The sequence below is a fragment of the Tiliqua scincoides genome, chromosome 3, assembly GCF_035046505.1.
Source record: "Tiliqua scincoides isolate rTilSci1 chromosome 3, rTilSci1.hap2, whole genome shotgun sequence".
NCBI lineage: Eukaryota > Metazoa > Chordata > Lepidosauria > Squamata > Scincidae > Tiliqua > Tiliqua scincoides.
Window position 1 is genome coordinate 17,576,364 of NC_089823.1, and position 18,068 is coordinate 17,594,431.

The 18,068-nt window shown below is 43.3% G+C and overlaps 1 protein-coding gene across 8 annotated transcripts in view; it reads left to right on the forward strand.

Moving 5' to 3' along the window:
• The window catches only part of YAP1 (Yes1 associated transcriptional regulator), a 134,043-nt gene that overhangs the window by 49,353 nt on the left and 66,622 nt on the right, over positions 1-18,068 (forward strand). The gene's annotated exons all lie outside the window — the stretch shown is intronic.

Sequence of the window (18,068 nt, forward strand, 5' to 3'; positions counted from 1 at the left end):
CAGTGGAGTGGTATGGCTGATCTTCTAGTAAACAGATGGAGTGCAACCTAGTCACATGGGCCTCTCTATGAATTTTTTCTCTAAAAATTCCATTCATCTTGAGATTTAATATGGAATATTTCAGGCAGAGGGAGTATGCAAAGGGTTGGGGGGGGTCTGAGTTCAAATCTAAGCCACTAGCCAACAAGTTTACTGTTTTAGGACACTTAAGAGGAGAAGAATTTCAACGGGGAGGCAAACTGGTTGGAGCAGTTTTTAGGTGGCAGCCTCATTGCTGCTAATATACATTATGATGATTTTAAAATTTCAGATTTCTAATGAAGGAGGCTGTTACAGAAGTCTCATGATTAGCTCTCTTATTGTAGACATCTTGTTTAGGATATGTTGAAATTCTTGAGGTAACTATGTGACGTGAACCACCAACAGTGAGGTACTATAAATGTTAACTGAGTTTTTGCCCCAAGGAACTCACAGAATTGTTTTATTAGGCTAAGGAGAATTGCATGAAGACCTGATTTGCCTTTCAGAACTAAGATTCCAAGAGTGCTTGAGGGAAAAGCATGCTGGTTACAGTGGTTTAAAACCTGGGCTACATCTGTAATGTGACCACGGTCTCCATTAACATATTTGGACAACTGGAAGCAGCAGTCAAATTGGAGGATAAAAACAGGTTTTTGTGTGTAGTGTCTCTGCTTGCCGTTGCATGCCTAGAGTTTGGGGTGCAGGGTGAGTAGATGCATGGGAGTGGGGAGATGATCATAGCCATGTACTGATTAAATACATGGCTGGAATGTGACAAGAGGGCTATCATCTGAAAAAGGCTATTGGAACTTTGAAACAACCAGATTTGATTGGTACTGTAGTCATCCGCTATTTCATTAATGTGATTGAGAATGTATTTTTAGACTTGGAGAATATAAACTTTGCATTCTCCTTGCTTTTTGTAAAAAGTACACAATATTTGAATTCAGGAGATCAGTAAATTTGTTTGGGAAGTGTATGTTGGTGAACACAACCTTTTCAAGATGTCGGTCAAATTGTCATTGTAGGCATACCTTGCACTTTTTCCTGATTAGGGACTAAAGCATGGATGAAAACTAAAAATGGATGAATGTCAAAGTGTAGCCTTTTTTAGCTGCAAATTTATTTTGGCCAGTGAAATGTAGTTATGCAGGAGTACCCGATACCCATGGGGGTTCCATTCTTGAACCCATCCATTCTGGGGCCCGCAGCTTCAGTGGGTCTCACTTCCAACTTGTTTGTAAAACCAGAAGTGGTGTTTTTATGCCTTTTAAAAAGGCATTATGAGGGCTGGGGAAACCCTGGAGTGTTAAGTGAAACCACAGATACAGGATCTGTGAATATGGGGACCCCCTGTAAGTGAAAATGGTTGAAAGAGCAAAGCGATAAAAGTCAAAATATTGTTGTAATAGACAAATGTGGAGGACAGAACATCCTTCACATAGGTCACTGATTTTCAACCTTTTTCATGGGACATTGTTGGCGTAGGCATTTTCAGCAGTCAACTTTACTTTTAAGATTGCTTAATTCGGTGTCAAAGCATGACTATAAAAACTAGGCACTACCATACAGGTGATATAAATTTAAACACTTTTGCTTCTAGCCTTTTGGTGGTGCTCTTCTTTGGAAAACATTTGTAGATCAGCAACCTGGGGTTCAGTACTTGCTTTCACCAGGCACTATAGAACTTATGCCTTCTCTTCTGAGGCAGCATTCAGGAGGAGGGCGTACAGAGAGTTCTGTAGCCTTTTGGTTTACTTCTCAACAGGGAACCTACTAGGAAGTAACTATTCTCAGTTGTATCCCAAAGGGTCAAGAATGCCCCTTTCCTCTACTAGAGAAAATGGTGATTTCTTACCATACTTTCTATTCTGAGAAGTGTAAAGAGGACATTGTACCCATCACATGTTCAGGTTTTGGTGACTCTTTTTCTTTCTGTTGGCAATGTGAGGTGGTAACTAGGGCTCCCCTGTGGTATGTGCTTGCTGCCTCCCTGGTTTCAGAAGAGAGTTTGTGTGTTGTGTTAACCATATTTTTTCTTAGTGTTCAGAATAAGACAGGTAGATGATGAGATATACAGTATTTAGCTGTTCTTGTCTCTGATTGGGAGGCTGGGTGTGTTTCCACAGAGGTGATGTCAATTGGCTAGCTGGTTCTGTCTTGGATGTGTCATGGGTGGGGGAAGCAAGTTATAAAAAGAGTGCTTCCTTCCACTTCCCAGAACAGGAATTTTGCAGTAAGACATTCCTATTTTTTTCATTTTAGAACGGCCTTTTCCCATTGTGAATGAACCTGGAACTGTGGTTTGTTAAACTAGAGTTAGAACAAGCTAGGATATTAACTTGTAAAGGCAAAAGCTTTTACTCTGTTCTTGTGGATGGAAGAGGAAGAGAGGACATGCATGCTTGAGACTCACCATGACTCATTCAGACTCTCATCTTATAGATCAGGGATCTCTAAACTTTTTGGCCGAAGGGCCGCATCAGATATCTGGCACAGTGTTGGGGGCCAGAAAAAAAGATAAATATAAAATTTAAATAAATATATTAGAGATGGCACTTGAATGAATGGGCTCAAATGTCCAGGATTTCTTCAAGCACCAACACAGCCCAAGAAATAAATCACACTCTTAAATGGACCCCCATTCCCCTACTCCACAAGCACAGCTCTGGTTGTGTTTGGTCAACTGGCCCAGAGGCTCTCGGGGATCAGAGGCTGGCCACGGGCTGGATAGAAGTTCTCTGAAGGCCGCATCTGGCCCCCGGGCCGGGGTTTGGAGACCCCTGTTATAGATGATGACATGCCCAGTTTTGTCACAAAACAAGTGCAATGCACAAACTAGGATTTTTCAACAAAGTATTTGTTGAAAAGTGGGGCCAGTTTTAATTATGGGGCTGCAGGAGAAGGATATGCTTGTTGGGACTTCTTGAGGCCATTGTGGTTTTGCTGTAGTACTATAATTAGGCATGAAGGAGGAAAAAACCAAGATGATCGGATAATTGTGTGGTGTGTCAGAGGTAGCTATTCACTGTCAACCTTTAAAAGTCACATCAATATTTGCAATATGTAAATCTGTTTAAATAGCTTTTTAACCAACAGCCCTAATGCAAACACACAAAAGGAACTATTCCATCTTGTGGCAGATGTTTATATCATATAGTACTTGTGTTCAGATAAATCTTGTAAATCTTAATATACCCAACCTAGGCTTTTTTGGAAAATGGGTGCAGAATTTCTCTTGGAAGAGACTAAAAACAGCTTGTTGCTGTCAATGCTGTGTATACTCCTGTTGGCAGCCTTCAGTGTCGAAAGACTATGGTATCATGCTCTGAATGGTGGTTCTGGAACAGCGTCTAGCGTGACTGAAAAGGCCGATTTCGGGAGTGACAATCTCTTCCACACTGGGAGCAAGTGCAGTCTGTCCCTCGTCTGCCTCCCACCACCTTGTCCATATTTGGCAAGAAGACCAACAAAGACGGCAGACTGGTTTGAAGCCCACTCTGAGGAGTTGACACCAGTCATTGAGGAAAAGAGGAGAGCTCAAGCAGCATACAAGGCCTGTCCCAGTGAGCGCAACCTGCAGGTCCTCCGAGCTGCCCACAGCAAAGTCCAGCAGACTGCCAGGAGATGTGCTAACGACTATTGGCTCCAGCTCTGTTCCCAGATACAGGTAGCAGCTGACACGGGCAACATCAAGGGGATGTATGACGGTGTATACTCCATGTGGGGATAATACTTTTCCGTTTTATTTTAATATACATATTGGGGCTGGAAGAGTGGTCCCCATGAGAAGTGAGTTTGTTGCTCCCATCAAGGACTCTTGTCAGCCAATAGTATGCCGGAGTGTTGCTTGAAACATTAGTTGGGTTATGACTGATATGTAGTCTCAACCCCTCTCCTTAACCCATTTTTGCCTGACCCACAGGTGTACACAATTTGGTCCCTGTTGCGTATAAGCAACATTGGGCAGAAATGGCTTAAATGAGTTTGCTGTCAATCCCTGGGTACTCTTTTCTTGCTTCTGGGTTGCAGTTGAAGTGCGGATAGCAAGCCAGCTCTTGATTTGATTCATGGGCCTTTCATTATTGCTCCTAATCTAGGTTTTGTGAAGGGGTGGGTAGGTAGGTCTTTTTCATTTGGATGTACTGGCTTAACTAGACTGCCTTGAACACAAGTTTGGGCAAATTCACCAGCTCGGACCTGATTTGGACATCCGTTTCTGGACATCCATTCTTGGAACACTCTCTGAAGGTGACAGGCATGCAGCTCCTGTCACCTCTGGACAGTTAAAGGTGCTGTGACCCACAGATTTAAAAGTATTGATCTGTAATGTTTCCCCAAATGCAGTCACATACTTGGAGGTAGCATCAAGTCAAATATATTAAAAAATAAAATACACATTGACGTGAATGGGGACACACCTGAAAATGGCTTGCGACCCACCTAGTTGGTCCCAACCCACAGTTCGAGAAACACTATCTTAAGGTTTACATTGTGTCAACATTTCTAGTTTTCTGTCCACCTTTTTCACAGAACTAAACCATCATGCTGGATGCATCTACTACTCCATGTCTGCCAGAGTTGGAAAGCTCAGACTGACCAGGGAAAAGAGAGTTCACTGCCTGGTAGTGCTAATAACTGGGCTCTCTCAAACTTACAAAGAGAATCACCTTACTGTTCTGGGAGCTGCTTGAAAAAATGCTTCTTAATGTGCCTCTGACTTATCTAGAAACACCGTGTCACAGTATCAGAGTAGACTGTTATTTCAGTTGTGAAATTTACCTCTGCAGTGATTTAAAGTTGAAGGATATGGATTGCTAGGACAAGAAACCTTCTTTTTACTGCTGTTACCCATTCAGCAGTCTTGGGTTGTTGCTTCCAGTACTTTTAAAGCACATGTAACCTGTGTACAGAGGAGAAAAACAGTTGGTGCAAGAATCTTGTGTAGTGACCTGTGGCATAGCTGTATAATTTGGTAAGAAAAGGCAAGAGTGGGGGCAAGAGTGAAAGGTGCAAGAAGTATTTATTTCAGTGCCCAGGGAAGGGAATTCAAAATGGGGGCTGAACTAAACTCTCACTTTAATCTAAACCGGGGGTGCCCACTTTAATCTAAACTCTCACTTTAATCTAGACCAGGGGTGCCCAAACCCCGCCCTGAGGGCCACTTACAGCCCTTGAGGACTCCCAATCTGGTCCACAGGGAGCCTCTAGTCTCCAATGAGCCTCTGGCCCTCCAGAGACTTGCTGGAGCCTGCGCTGGCCCAATGCAACTGCCCTCAGCATGAGGGCAACTGTTCGACCTCTCACATGAGCTGTGGGAAGAGGGCTCCCTCCACTGCTTGCTGTTTCATGCCTGTGTTGCGGCAGCGAAGGAAAGGCAGACCTTGCTTTGTGCAAGGCCTTATATAGGCCATGAGCTATTGCAAGAACTTCATTCATTCATATGTTATATATTTATTTATGTAAATTTATTCAAATTCGAAATGTAAATTTTTTTTTTTCCGGCCCCTGACACAGTTTCAGAGAGATGATGTGGCCCTCCTGCCAAAAAGTTTGGACACCCCTGATCTAGACAAAGGAATTGACGTATAATGGAACCCTAGGAAAAATGGTTAGAAGAAACAGGGAATAGGAACTCCTTAGCAGCGGGGGCAGAGCAAGAAGGGAGAAAAGGTGGGGGAGGGGGAAGGAAGGAACATATGGCAATTAAATGGACTTTCTAGAAAAGCCTGGAGGTTTTAGAGTGTAAGGAATGCTGAAAAGGGAGGTTAATAGGGAAATGAGTTCTTCAGGTTCAGGCTGCTGTGAAAGACTGCTGCTGGTTCCATCTGAACCAGGGCCTACAGGAAAGGAGTGAACCCATGGATAGGTCGTGAAAGCACTTCACCCACTTGTGATGGGGAAGCCAGTCTCGCCCACCAAATGAGCGCTGTGAGCTGATACCAAGTCTTCAGAAAAAGATGAGCTGAAATAGGAGTTCTCCTTTTTGTAGTCCTTGGTAAATCCAGTTAAGGGGGTTTGTTTGGAAAAGAATCCACAGACTGATCTGAGGTCTTCACTAAACATGGTGGAAGAACAGACTCGAACCACGCAGCACTCACAAGCTGAGAAGGAAGCGACAAATATTAAGCAACTAAGCATGAGACAAAGACCAGCCAGGATAACAGGATTCTGGTGGATCTTTGGTGAGTCTATGCCAATGACTAAGTCTACCTATTCTGTTTCTGTGAGTTGTGGACAGTGTTCCTGGTTAGCCATGCAGGTTGAAGCTGAGTTCTTCAGAGCTTAGCTGAACCTGAAGTTGGCTATGACATCACTGGTGAACTGCAGAAGGGATCCATGCAGCAGCATGGGCCCCTTGGAGGAATGTAGGTTGCAGGGGCTGCGGCAACAATAGTGCTGACCAAGCAGACTTTCATGATTCAAAGAGGGTCTTGCAGGCAGAAAGAGAGCCATGAAGCGAGCCCTAACATATAAAAAAAGCAATAACCTTGAAGAAGGGAGGCAAATTGCCTATCCTGGAGGAGTGGATGTTTGGAGAGAGAGAAGCTGGCCCACAAGGTTAGCTGACCAGCCCACCTTGACTCAGTTGCTTTGGTTGTGCTTGGGGAGATAGGAAAGAAGCAAGAAAGAAAAGGGGTTGCTGCATGTTACTGATCCTGGGTATTGGTTGGTACTTGGATGGCAGCTGGAATAGAGATGACTTAATGTGCCACAGGCCAACAGCAAGGCAGAATGCAATGGGCGAAGGGAAAATGAAAAACATTGAGGCTCTTAAACCTATAGGAGTCTATGTGGGTTGACTCAATTGGGAGGTCCTCTGTTTGCTAGTTGCAGACCCCTTATGGGTTCTGTCTGTTTTTTCCCAGTAGTTGAGGGTGCAGCAGCTAGTTGGAGGTCCATTGGCTCACTAGTCTGCCTCCTAGACTGAGTTTAATCATGGGATTTGTGATGATGGTTGGAGGTCCCAAACCTTTCCTTGGTTTTGCGTAAGGTTTTTCATGAAACTCGGATATCTTTACAAGGTAACTGTGGTCAAACAGTACCAAAATATGCTGATCCATCAGGATTGGGAGCCGGTTAGCCTTCTGAATTTTAGAACTGTGGAAACCGTATTTGAATTTAAGGCGCAAACCTATGGATCAGTTAAGTGGTAGGTATGTGTGATTTATATGGTTTCATTTTCCTGTGACCTCTTGCCAACAGTCTTGTAAGTAGCCATGTTAGTGGCCTGGCCCATGCCCTTCAGGCGGGCACTCAGCACCATGTACATATCACTGTGCTGTGTGTCTCCTGTGTACCTTAAATTAAAGGAAATAAAATACTGACCATACAACAAGACCTAGGAACCTCTACTACAGCTGGAAAAATCCCAGGCTGTTAGAGATTTGAAGTCTTCAGCCCTGTGGAGGCCTCGTGCACAGTACCCCATGTTGATGCCTGGAACCAGGACTGGACCAAATTCCAGTTCCTGACTCTGCATCCACTTCTGAGCTTCCCCCCACTGTTCCCCCCCCCACTCCCAATCTAGGCCAGTGGTTTACAAACTTGTTAGCACTGGGATTCACTTTTTTGAATGACAGTCTGTTGGGACCCACCAGAAGTAGTAGTAGTAGTAATAATAATAATAATACAGGTATTTATATACCGCCTTTCTTGGTCTTTATTCAAGACTTTATTCAAGGCTGTTTACATAGGCAGGCTATTTAAATCCCCGTAGGGTTTTTACAATTGAAAGAAGGTTCTATCTTCCAAGAACCACAGCATTCAGATGTTTCTTTCTGATCTGGTCACACATTCTGGCCTCCATCCTCCCACGCTCAGAGCAGATGGAATAACTCGGCTCAGCTTGTCAGCTGCTTCAGGGTCGCACGGTGCCGGTGGCCTCGAACTGGCGACCTTGTGGATGTTATCTTCAGGCAAATTGAGGCTCTAACCTCTAGACCAGACCTCCCGCCAAGAGGTCAAGAACCTGGCCAAGAGGTAATGTCAAGAACCTGGAAGTGATGACATGGTCGGAAGTGACACCATCAATTTAGGCTTATATCTAAGCCGAGATCTGCCAAAGGTCCCACTATACAGCGTGTTAGTGCTGTGCTACTTTGCATAGCTCGGAATTCAAGCATTCCAGCTCGCAAGTCAAGCAGAATGCAGACTTGGATCCTTCTCTAAGCACACAGCCCTCCCCCACTTTCTCATCTTCTCACCTATTCAGGGCAAAGCACCATACCTCTCTATCACCAGAGGTCCGTGTTGCTCAGCAGCTCTGTATCCTGTATTTTCTCTGCATTTTCAATGGTGGCTGAGCTAGGTGCTGTGTGACCCACCTGAAATCGGCTTGTGACCCACCTAGTGGGTCCCATCCCACAGTTTGAGAAATGCTGATCTAGTGAAATGCTGATCTAGACTGCTGGTTGCATACCAGCTATTGTTCACCTTTACTTCTAGCCTCCTACCTGCCTTGTGTGTGTTCTGCTCTTGCAGCGGATATCTTATTTCTTAAACTTCCTTTTTGCTTCTAATCCAAGCTAACATGCTGTTGGTCTTGGTCTTTTGCCCTCTTTTCCTTGACTTGAGCCTCCAATGTAACCAAATGGCTACATCCTCGGCATCACCTGGCAGGACAAAGTTCCAGACAACACAGTCCTGGAACGAGCTGGAATCCCTAGCATGTATGCACTGCTAAAACAGACGCCTGCGTTGGCTCGGTCATATCCTGAGAATGGATGATGGCCTAATCCCAAAGGATCTCCTCTATGGAGAAATTGTGCAAGGAAAGCATCCTACAGGTAGACCACAGCTGCGATACAAGGACATCTGCAAGAGGGATCTGAAGGCCTTAGGAATGGACCTCAACAGGTGGGAAACCCTGGCCTCTGAGCGGCCTGCTTGGAGACAGGCTGTGCAGCATGACGTCTTCCAGTTTGAAGAGACACTTGGCCAACGGACTGAGGCAAAGAGGCAAAGAAGGAAGGCCCATAGCCAGGGAGACAGACCAGGGACAGACTGCACTTGCTCCCAGTGTGGAAGGGATTGTCACTCCCGAATTGGCCTTTTCAGCCACCATTCCAGAACCACCATTCAGAGTGCGATACCATAGTCTTTTGAGACTGAAGGTTGCCAACTGATTCTGCAAATGTTATCCATGCAAGTTGATCCTACAAGTGTTATCCGTGTTCCTATAATTGTGTGTGTGTGTGGGGGGGGGTGCAGGTGTAAGAATCCACAGGAATCTCTGTAATAGGTCTAGGATCCACAGGGTACCCAGTAGCTCTTAGTTTATTCTGGTTTTGGGGTCTCTGACTGAGAGTGTGTGCAAAGAGTGGTGATACATACCATTTTCAATTTTGGGACCTCCAGTTAGGAATGCCATTTTTGTAACCGTCATTACATTTCTTTTGTACATTGGAAGATTTAAAAATCTAGTTTTTAACAATGAAGTAATAAATAAGACATTTGTTAATCATTAGTTCTGGGGGAGGGAGGAAGAGCTCATTAATGCTTAACTAGTTGGACCTGTGCCATAAAGTTAGAGAAGGGTGTGTATGTTCCATTTTGACCTGGTGAGCCTGAGTTTTATTATCTTGGTTATAAATAGTCTAATGATTTCCAAGCTATTTTAAAAGTGATGCTTTTCCTGCTCTTGATAGTAAATGTTTAAAGTGTGCCTTGTGAATCTTTGAAGCGAAGATTAAGCAATCTAGATGAAAGGTGGTGCACTTGGCCTAATTATGCCTGTGAAACTTCAGACCAACCCTGTTCCTTACATACATACTCTTCACAATCTACTGAATGCCATTACACTACAAACTGAGTACAAGTCCATTGATGACTCTCTGTGGAAAACTGACCCCAGCTTGTTTGCTCTGTGGCATTAATAAATCTAAAGATTGTAATCTCTCATTCATATCATGTAACTAGTGTTTGTTCTCTGTATTGACAATTCTGAAAATAGATGAGAGCAAATGTACCAACAGTGTAACCCAAACAAGAGAGTGTATGGTTTTTGTGTGAGGAACTCTGGAGAGATTAGTCAACAATAAAGCATTGTCCAGAGAATCAATTAAGCGTGTAGGTTTAGCGAGCTTGGGAACAAGCCCTAGCATGTGACTTTATAAATAACAATTTCACAACAAACATGGGTTTGATAAGTGGGTCATAAATCTGGGCAGTCAGCCCACAGTGCAGTTTGAATGCCAAACCTGCTGCTGCATTGCTTTGAATTGACTGGTGGTGAGAGGGATTTAAGGGGAGGCAGAGTTAAATTAAAATTTTCTCGGCTCCACCATCTTTGCATTGTTCCTCTTTACAATTTAGCCTAGCTGCTTGTTTCTGCTCAGTTAAACAGGATAGTTTGGTTTAAAAACAAAACCCCATAATATGAAGGCTTGGTATAAACACAGAAAGGAGTTACAGTACTGGTAGAATACAACAGGTGCCATAGCTCTTGTGTTACCGGCCTACAACTTTGATCACAGGCAGTGTTGTGTGACTTCATCTTCCTCAGTGTTGCCTGTTCCAAGCAAAGGGAGAAATTCAAAGAGGAATGCACTTTAAGTAAATCAAATCTGGATTTGTGAAGTGGTGATAGTCTTTTCACACTCACCCTTGAAGATCCGTGTCTGCAGATGGCCAGGGGGAGAGCTGAAAAAGGTTCTGCATCTTTGATTTTCCTGCAAACATTATCTTCTTTCCAGAAACATCAGCGGATTTTCCTCTCTCTTCCAGTATCTTCTGTTTGGAAGTGACAATGCCATGTAGAGAATTTTGGAGGGAGGGTCTTATGACGACACAGAGGGAGCTTTTTCAAAATGAGGAAACTTAGTTGAAAAGGAAGTCAAGAGTTAAAGCGCTTCAGAGTTTCACGAGCAAAGCTAATAAAAGCTGAGCTAGAATGTATACCCATAAGAAGAGCCCTGCTGGATCAGACCAAAGGCCCATATCTGTATTTCAGGAAGCACATAACAAGATACCTGTACACCCTACATGTTTCCACTCCCTTGCACCTGGCATTCAGAGCTAGTACTTTTAAAACCAGGAGGCTGTGTACAGGAAGGTTGTGTACAGGCAACCCTTCAAACTGGAAGGGCAGTTACTGTAGCCAGAGACTGCTTCTTTCCTGAAAATGCAACAATGTTGGGTTATTTCTCTGCTGTCTTCCAGCAGCAAAGCAATCAGAAAGAAAAATAAAGCCTATCTACAAGCTTGACACAAACAAAATAACCACACAGCCCTCCACCTTTCCAGCATCCTACCTTCCCATATTTTTCAATGGCAGTTGTGCTAGGTGTTATGCGAGCTACCTGAAATTGGCTTGCGATCCACCTAGTGTGTCCTGAGCCACAGTTTTGAGAAACACTTTTGCTGGGTCTGAATGGCACACACCTGTGAGTTATTGAAAAACTCAAAAATGGAATTTGTTGCTTCTCTGTAAAAACTGCCTGAGGATTGGAAATTAGGCAAATGGAACACTGTTTCATAAAAAGAAATAATCGGGAAGATGAAATTCAGGAATACAGGTGCAGCCTCCTTATCCACAGATTATCCATCCGTGGATCTGGCTCAGACAGGGCCTCCAAAAGTGACCTGAGCTATTCTCCAATTGCCTCTGGAGGGCATTCTGAAGCCTGCTGAGCTCACACGTGTCTGCCCTTGGCCTCTGTGAGCTTCAGAATGGTCAAAAAAATGATATCTGGTTTCCCAAGGGAAACGGGAAGTGAGGTTTTATCTGTCTTTTAAGGCATTCTGAGACCCAAGGGAAACTGGAAGTAGTGTTTTTTTGGCTGTAACGGTCATTCTGAAGTCTGCAGAGGCCATGGGTGGATGCGAACACCATCTGCAGACTTCAGAAAATCCTCCAGAGGCGACTGGAGTGCAGCTCTGCTCACTTTTGGAGGGTTTAAAGGGCCAAAACTGCGGATTTGCTTATTGGCAGTTTTCTGTAACTGTGGGGAGGTCTGACAGCGGATCCTCAATGAATACTGAGGATCACCTGTGCATGCTAGTTTTAACATCTGGTCAGTTGCTGGAAAGCATTTATTAAAATTTAAATTGTTAGTGTGGAAGAATGAGACTTGCTGAGGAACTGACATGGTTTCTGTGAAGAAAAAGCCTGTCTTCCCAACTTTTTTGGAGTTATTTGGGAGTGTTAACAAATGTAGATGTAAATGTTAACAAGCAAAGACAAGATGATCTGGGTGGCACAAAAACACCAGATCGCAGGCTTGCACTAAACCCGCAAGAGCCAGTGGTTCAGACTTCCAGATAAACATCTGGAATGGAAATAGGACATAACTTGGGCTTTCAAAAAGCTTCACCAGAGCTCCTTGAGTAAGCTTTACAGTCTGAAAATAAGAAATTGGAATCTCTCAGAGACTGGTAAATGGCTAAAGCACTTGGAGCAGAGAGTAAGAAGAAATGGACACTTATCACACTGGATAGAATTGGCCCACTCTCCAAAAAATCTGCAGAATCTGGGTTTTTTTAAGTGAAGGAACAAAGTTTCTGAATGGTTCCAAATTATTCAGCACCAAAAAGATATCTTCAGATTAAATAAGAGGGAAATATTGGGATTGTTTGATCCAAGGCAAATGTCAATCAGTTGTGCAAAAGATTCCAACAGCCTTGGGCTGTTAGGAATGGGATGAAAGTAAAACTACCAGTTTTGTAATGCTCTTTCACAATCTCTTAGGTTGACCACACCTGTACTACTGTGTGTACAATTTTGGTCACCTTCTCTTAAAGGCATTGCAGGTCTGGAAAAAGTGTAGAAATGGGCAAGTAAAATGATAACCAAAAATCACAGTTTCTTGTGGCACCTTAACCTGAGTGTAAAGCAGAAATGAACTTTACTAATCTGGTGTTGGGATCAAGTATAGGCTTTGTAGATGATCAGAAGCAGGCATTTTTTTTTAACTCTTTCTCTGGGTCAGTTTGCCCCTACTATTCTGAGTTAAAAGTTAAAGATGAATGGATTTATTGTGACCTAAGCTTTTTTGGACTGTGCTCTACTTCATTGCATGCATGAAGTGCTGTTGTGTCTGGGCACATAAGCACACAGATTTTCACACAAGTATTAAGAAAGTACAGGTAAAAATGGCCTTCAAATCCAAAAGATATAGTCTGGGACAGTTTTATGTAAAGTTTGCATATATATATTTAAAATATTTGGCACCTTTCAGTCCCATTAAAGGAACTGTTAAGGCAGTTAACAATATAAACAGATAACAATTTTAAGCAATTTAAATCCAGAGCAGGGTAAGAGCACAGCAAAATTAACATTGACATCAAAGTGTCCTTGTCAAGGATAGGTCATAATTGTATGTTTGAATTTTGTTTGCTGGGAGCTGTAAATTGCAAGTGGTGGTTGGCGTCCTTGTTTACTAATCAGAAACAGACGGACCACAGGAACTAGTTCCTGCAAAAATCAGATGCCTGAGTGGGAGAGAGTTGGTAACAGTATTATACAACTTAATGGCAGGCATGCAATCAGGAGCTCATTCACTTGCTTTTCCTCCAGCTTGATCTAGGTAAAGGTGTTTGAAAATAGTATTATTTTACTCAGAAGAAAGCCCACTGTGTTCAGTAAGACTGGGGCTATAGTCTCTGTTCTCATTATCTGCGAATACTGTGCCAGTGCACTGGTGGGAGGACGGACGGACTTGGCACAGCTATGAGCATGCTGGCAGAGGCGAGAGAGGTTGTGGGAAGAGGAGAAGAGACAGTGACCTTCCCACACACAGAAGGCAGTGTTGGTTTCATGCAGGGGAGAGAGGCAGAAACCCTTAGGGCGCAATCTTAACCCCTTATGTCAGTGCTTTTCAGCACTGACATAAGGGCAATGCAGCTCTGAGGTTAGGGAACAAACATACCCTTACTGTGAGGAGGCCTCCGTGAGTGACACCCAACTGCAGGATGCAGCACACGTCCCATTGGCACCGCTATGCCAGTGCTGGAAAGCACTGACATAAGGGCTTAGCATTGCACCCACATATAGTATATGGCCAGTGGGGAAGGGGTTGCAGTAATCATGACCAGCCAATTATATTCTTCATTTTTTTTATAAAGTTATCTGGATTAGGTTCTGACATTAGTATGTCAGGTTTTGGTCTGTGGAGAATCATCGGACACATTTGTGTCCTTTTCCAGACTTGCTTCAGCATTTCGGGGACTCTAGATGAACCATCACAACCCTGACGACGAAGCAGGGCAGAGATGGCTGAGGCGGAGAGAAGAGGTCTCTGAAAGGCTACTCTGGGGCTGAGGTAAGCCCAGGAAAGGACCCAAGAGGCAGCTGAAGGAAGAGGATGGGTGAAGCAGCTCCCTCCCCACTGTTGTACTTTGAGGCCTCGTTGTTGGGCCAGCAGCCTTCAAGACAAGAGATGTATGAAGATGTTGAAGTTGATGAGACCTTGCTATCACCCAGCCCCATGGATTACAAGTTAAGATTTCGGTTCATGAAGTTCATAGAGCGTCATGAAGTTCATAGAATTTAACCCTAGCACAACATTTTTCAATGTTTGTCCTCTGCTGTACCACTTCACATGGTCCACTTATTGAAGTACTACCAGAGATGACATATTCACCAGTTATTTCTGGTTTGGAAGGCCAGATGTGATGTGACAAACACCAGCTCAGGATAGATGGGAGAGCTTTTTTGAGCATGGAAAAGCATGCTTGGAGCTCTGCCTGTTGAGCCTCCTACTGCTGTCTGTTGGACTCCTGGTCTTGCTGCCAGGCAGCAGGTGTCCAGGGGTCCTGCGAGTACCACCACATACCACTTCAAGTACCACTGGTGGTACCCATACCACTGGATAGCAGTCTGTACCTTGCTCACCAGAAATAGCTCTAGATACAGGCAATCACCTGCAAAGTCAATCCGTATGTAAAGAGTCACAAAACTGATTTAAAATAGCAGCATTCAAAAGCAAGTTGGGAGAACACTTCAGTGCTCTGCTGCTGGATGTGAAAGTCACCATTCTTCTGCAGGGGAACCTCTGGAACCTCCCTTCTTCAAAGGGAGACCTCATTATAATGCTGTTAAATTTGAAATTTATCACGGTGTTGAATTCTGTCTGTCCAGGATTGAATTGAGACTGTAGCACTATAATAAGGCTAGAAAGGTTTGTGCGGGAGGCAGAATTGATCATTTGTTTGGACCAGGGGTGCCCAAACCCAGGCCCTGGGGCCACTTGCAGCCCTCAAGGCCTCTCAATGCAGCCCTCAGGGAGCCCCCAGTCTCCAATGAGCTTCTGGCCCTCCAGAGATTTGTTGGAGCCTGCACTGGCCTGACGCAACTGCTCTCAGTGTGAGGGCGACTGTTTGACCTCTCGCATGAGCTGTGGGATGAGGACTTCCTCCACTGCTTGCAATTTCATATCTGTGATGCAGTAGCAGCAGCAGAGGAAAGGCCAGGCTTGCTTTGTGCAAGGCCTTTTATAGGCCTTGAGCTATTGCAAGAACTTTATTCATTCATATAAGGACATCTTTAATATATTCATTTATGTAAACTTATGTAAATTTATTCAAATTTTAAATGTAAATTAATTCTTTTTTTGCCCGGCCCCTGACACATTGTCAGAGAGATGATGTGGCCCTCCCGCCAAAAACTTTGGACACCCCAGGTTTGGACTGATGATTCTGTTATAATTTTTCATGTTTGGGATTTCATGATTATTTGTATCTATACTTTTAGCAGCTTGGAGTTGAAAGAAAATTGGGAAAGGATTTTTCTTAAACAAAATAAACTTGAACATGGTGGCAGACTCTGTTCATTTCCCGCATGTTTTTATTCTTTCTTTCTTTCCTAAGGCCCACTATTGAGCGCACATTTCTTGTTGCCGAAGTAAGACTGACTACATGCTCTCTTCTGAGTTGTGAAACTGCCCACTTCCCATTTCTTTTCCGTGTCTGAAAAAAAAAGTTGGATGTGGAAAGTGTAACATGAGATCCAAGCTGCGCAGAGAGCCAGAGATTTGCCTCTGAAGAACAGACTCTGTACTAAAGGATTAAGAGCCTACTCTTTGCAAACGTCATGAAGTCGGCAGTTCAAAATATTTAATTTGGCTCTGTAAAGACTTGGGAGAAGTTGCTAATTTCCACAAATGTACATTAGCTTCATCAGTTGTGCTAACTTTTCACATTAATGCTTTAAAAAGCTTATTGTGATGGAGGGAGGAATCTAAGCCTTCCCCCACAAAAAAAAACTGCTGTGAAAGGATTAGTTATTACTTAATGATGTTTCTTAAAAAGGGATTGGGAAAGTCATCTAGAACCCTTTGTCACACCCTTTTTTAATGAGGGCTGAAAGACAGTGGCTCATTAGGGCTGACTTTTAGTATGCTCACTGACTAAGTTTTGAAAGTATGTATAAACAAACTGAACTAAGAAAGATTGGAAAGTTTCTCTCTCTCACGCCTCCTCCCATTCATGAGATGCGCTCATGAAGTGCGATCAGGTAGTCTGCAAATCTATGATGAAAATAGCAAAAAATGTGAAATGCTGTTGCCAGAATAAAAAATGATAGTTTTGGCCTTGGAATAACCTGCACTATTCTGCAGCACACCATAGTCTTGACTGACAAATGCGTGTAGCAAAAAGTTAACCTAACAGTTTCATCTCTTCCTTGTGATGCTTTCTTCTTATCCCCCATGTTCGGTATAGCTACATGGGAGTTGAGTTTTATTCAGTCACTTTTTGAATAGTTTCCCAATGTGGTGGCAGTCATCTAAGTGATTGTGGTGTTCCACAAAGAACAAACTAACTAGACTGGTCCTCTGAAGTATGGAAAGTACTATGGTTCTTGATCTCATTCTCCATTTCTGTGGTGTCTAGCAAAACCTGCTGGCCCAACAAGCAATAGGAAACAAGTGCTCATAGAGGAACAGTATTGCCACTTGGCCTTTGTGGGCTTCTCCTTCTGTAGCCAGTTGCCAGTGGTTCTTGGCACTCTCTCAAGAAGGTTTGCTATTGAGGCACCATAAATGCATCTTTCAAGGAGGAGTTAAAGTAGTCAGATCTCTATTCCTGAGTGCTCCTCTTGGTACCAGTTTGTGAAATTCAGAGGAACTGTCTGTGCAGCAGGTAGTAATGTGCTATAACTGTAATGTTGCTTTTTTTTTTTGTAAAAAGTTATATTTGTTTGTTGCTAGTAGAGTCAGTACAATTGTCAGCCACTTCATAAAAATAAAATTATTGATATTTAGGTGAATAGTACATTCAGTATTTGGTCTTTTCCACAGCAAGTCTTATTTGAGCAGAAATGTTTCCCCTCTACTCTGTTGAATGCCCTTTCAAGGGGGATAAACTGAGGACAAGGTGCAAAATTTGGATATCTTGTTAGGGCCCATAAGTGCACAAAGTCCTTAACGGCAAGCTACTACAATGTTAGCGGCATGTATAAAGGAGGTTATCTCATGAAAACATAGACGTTGACTTGATTAGAATACCTTCCTATGATTTTTGCACCCACTTTTCTGTTAGGGTATTATGACATCTGAAATCAACCTCTACTTTTGAGATCTCTGCCTAGCAAGTTGCATGTGGTTTGTATTTGTTATGAAAATCATTTTATACAGTAAGGCTGTTTATGCTTCCAGATCTACAAAAATACGTCAAAGCTTGATAGCGAATGCTCAGTCTCATACTCTACCCATGTTACCTCCTGTGTCGGTGTTTCCCAAACTGTGGGTCGGGACCCACCAGTGGGTTGCAAGCCAATTTTTGGTGGATCGCCACAAGTTTTGAAATATATGTATTTTTTAAAAAATTTTGCAAGCATCTTTGCCCAGTTTGCAGGAGAAAATTGCTGGCTGGAATGCTTACCTCGTAGTAAGAGGTAATCTTCATACCCCCAAATTAAATGTTACACTTTCTGATTTTCTCTAGTATTTGGCATGTGATTACATGTAAACTGTCTCAGCCCATATATCTGGTGCCAAAGTTCCTAACTGCATCTTGCTGTCCAGTTCGGCCTTCTGAGTATCTTGGAATGACTGTAAAGGTTTGGGGAAATAGTCCTTGAACTCCATTTCAAGGTGAAAGTTTAG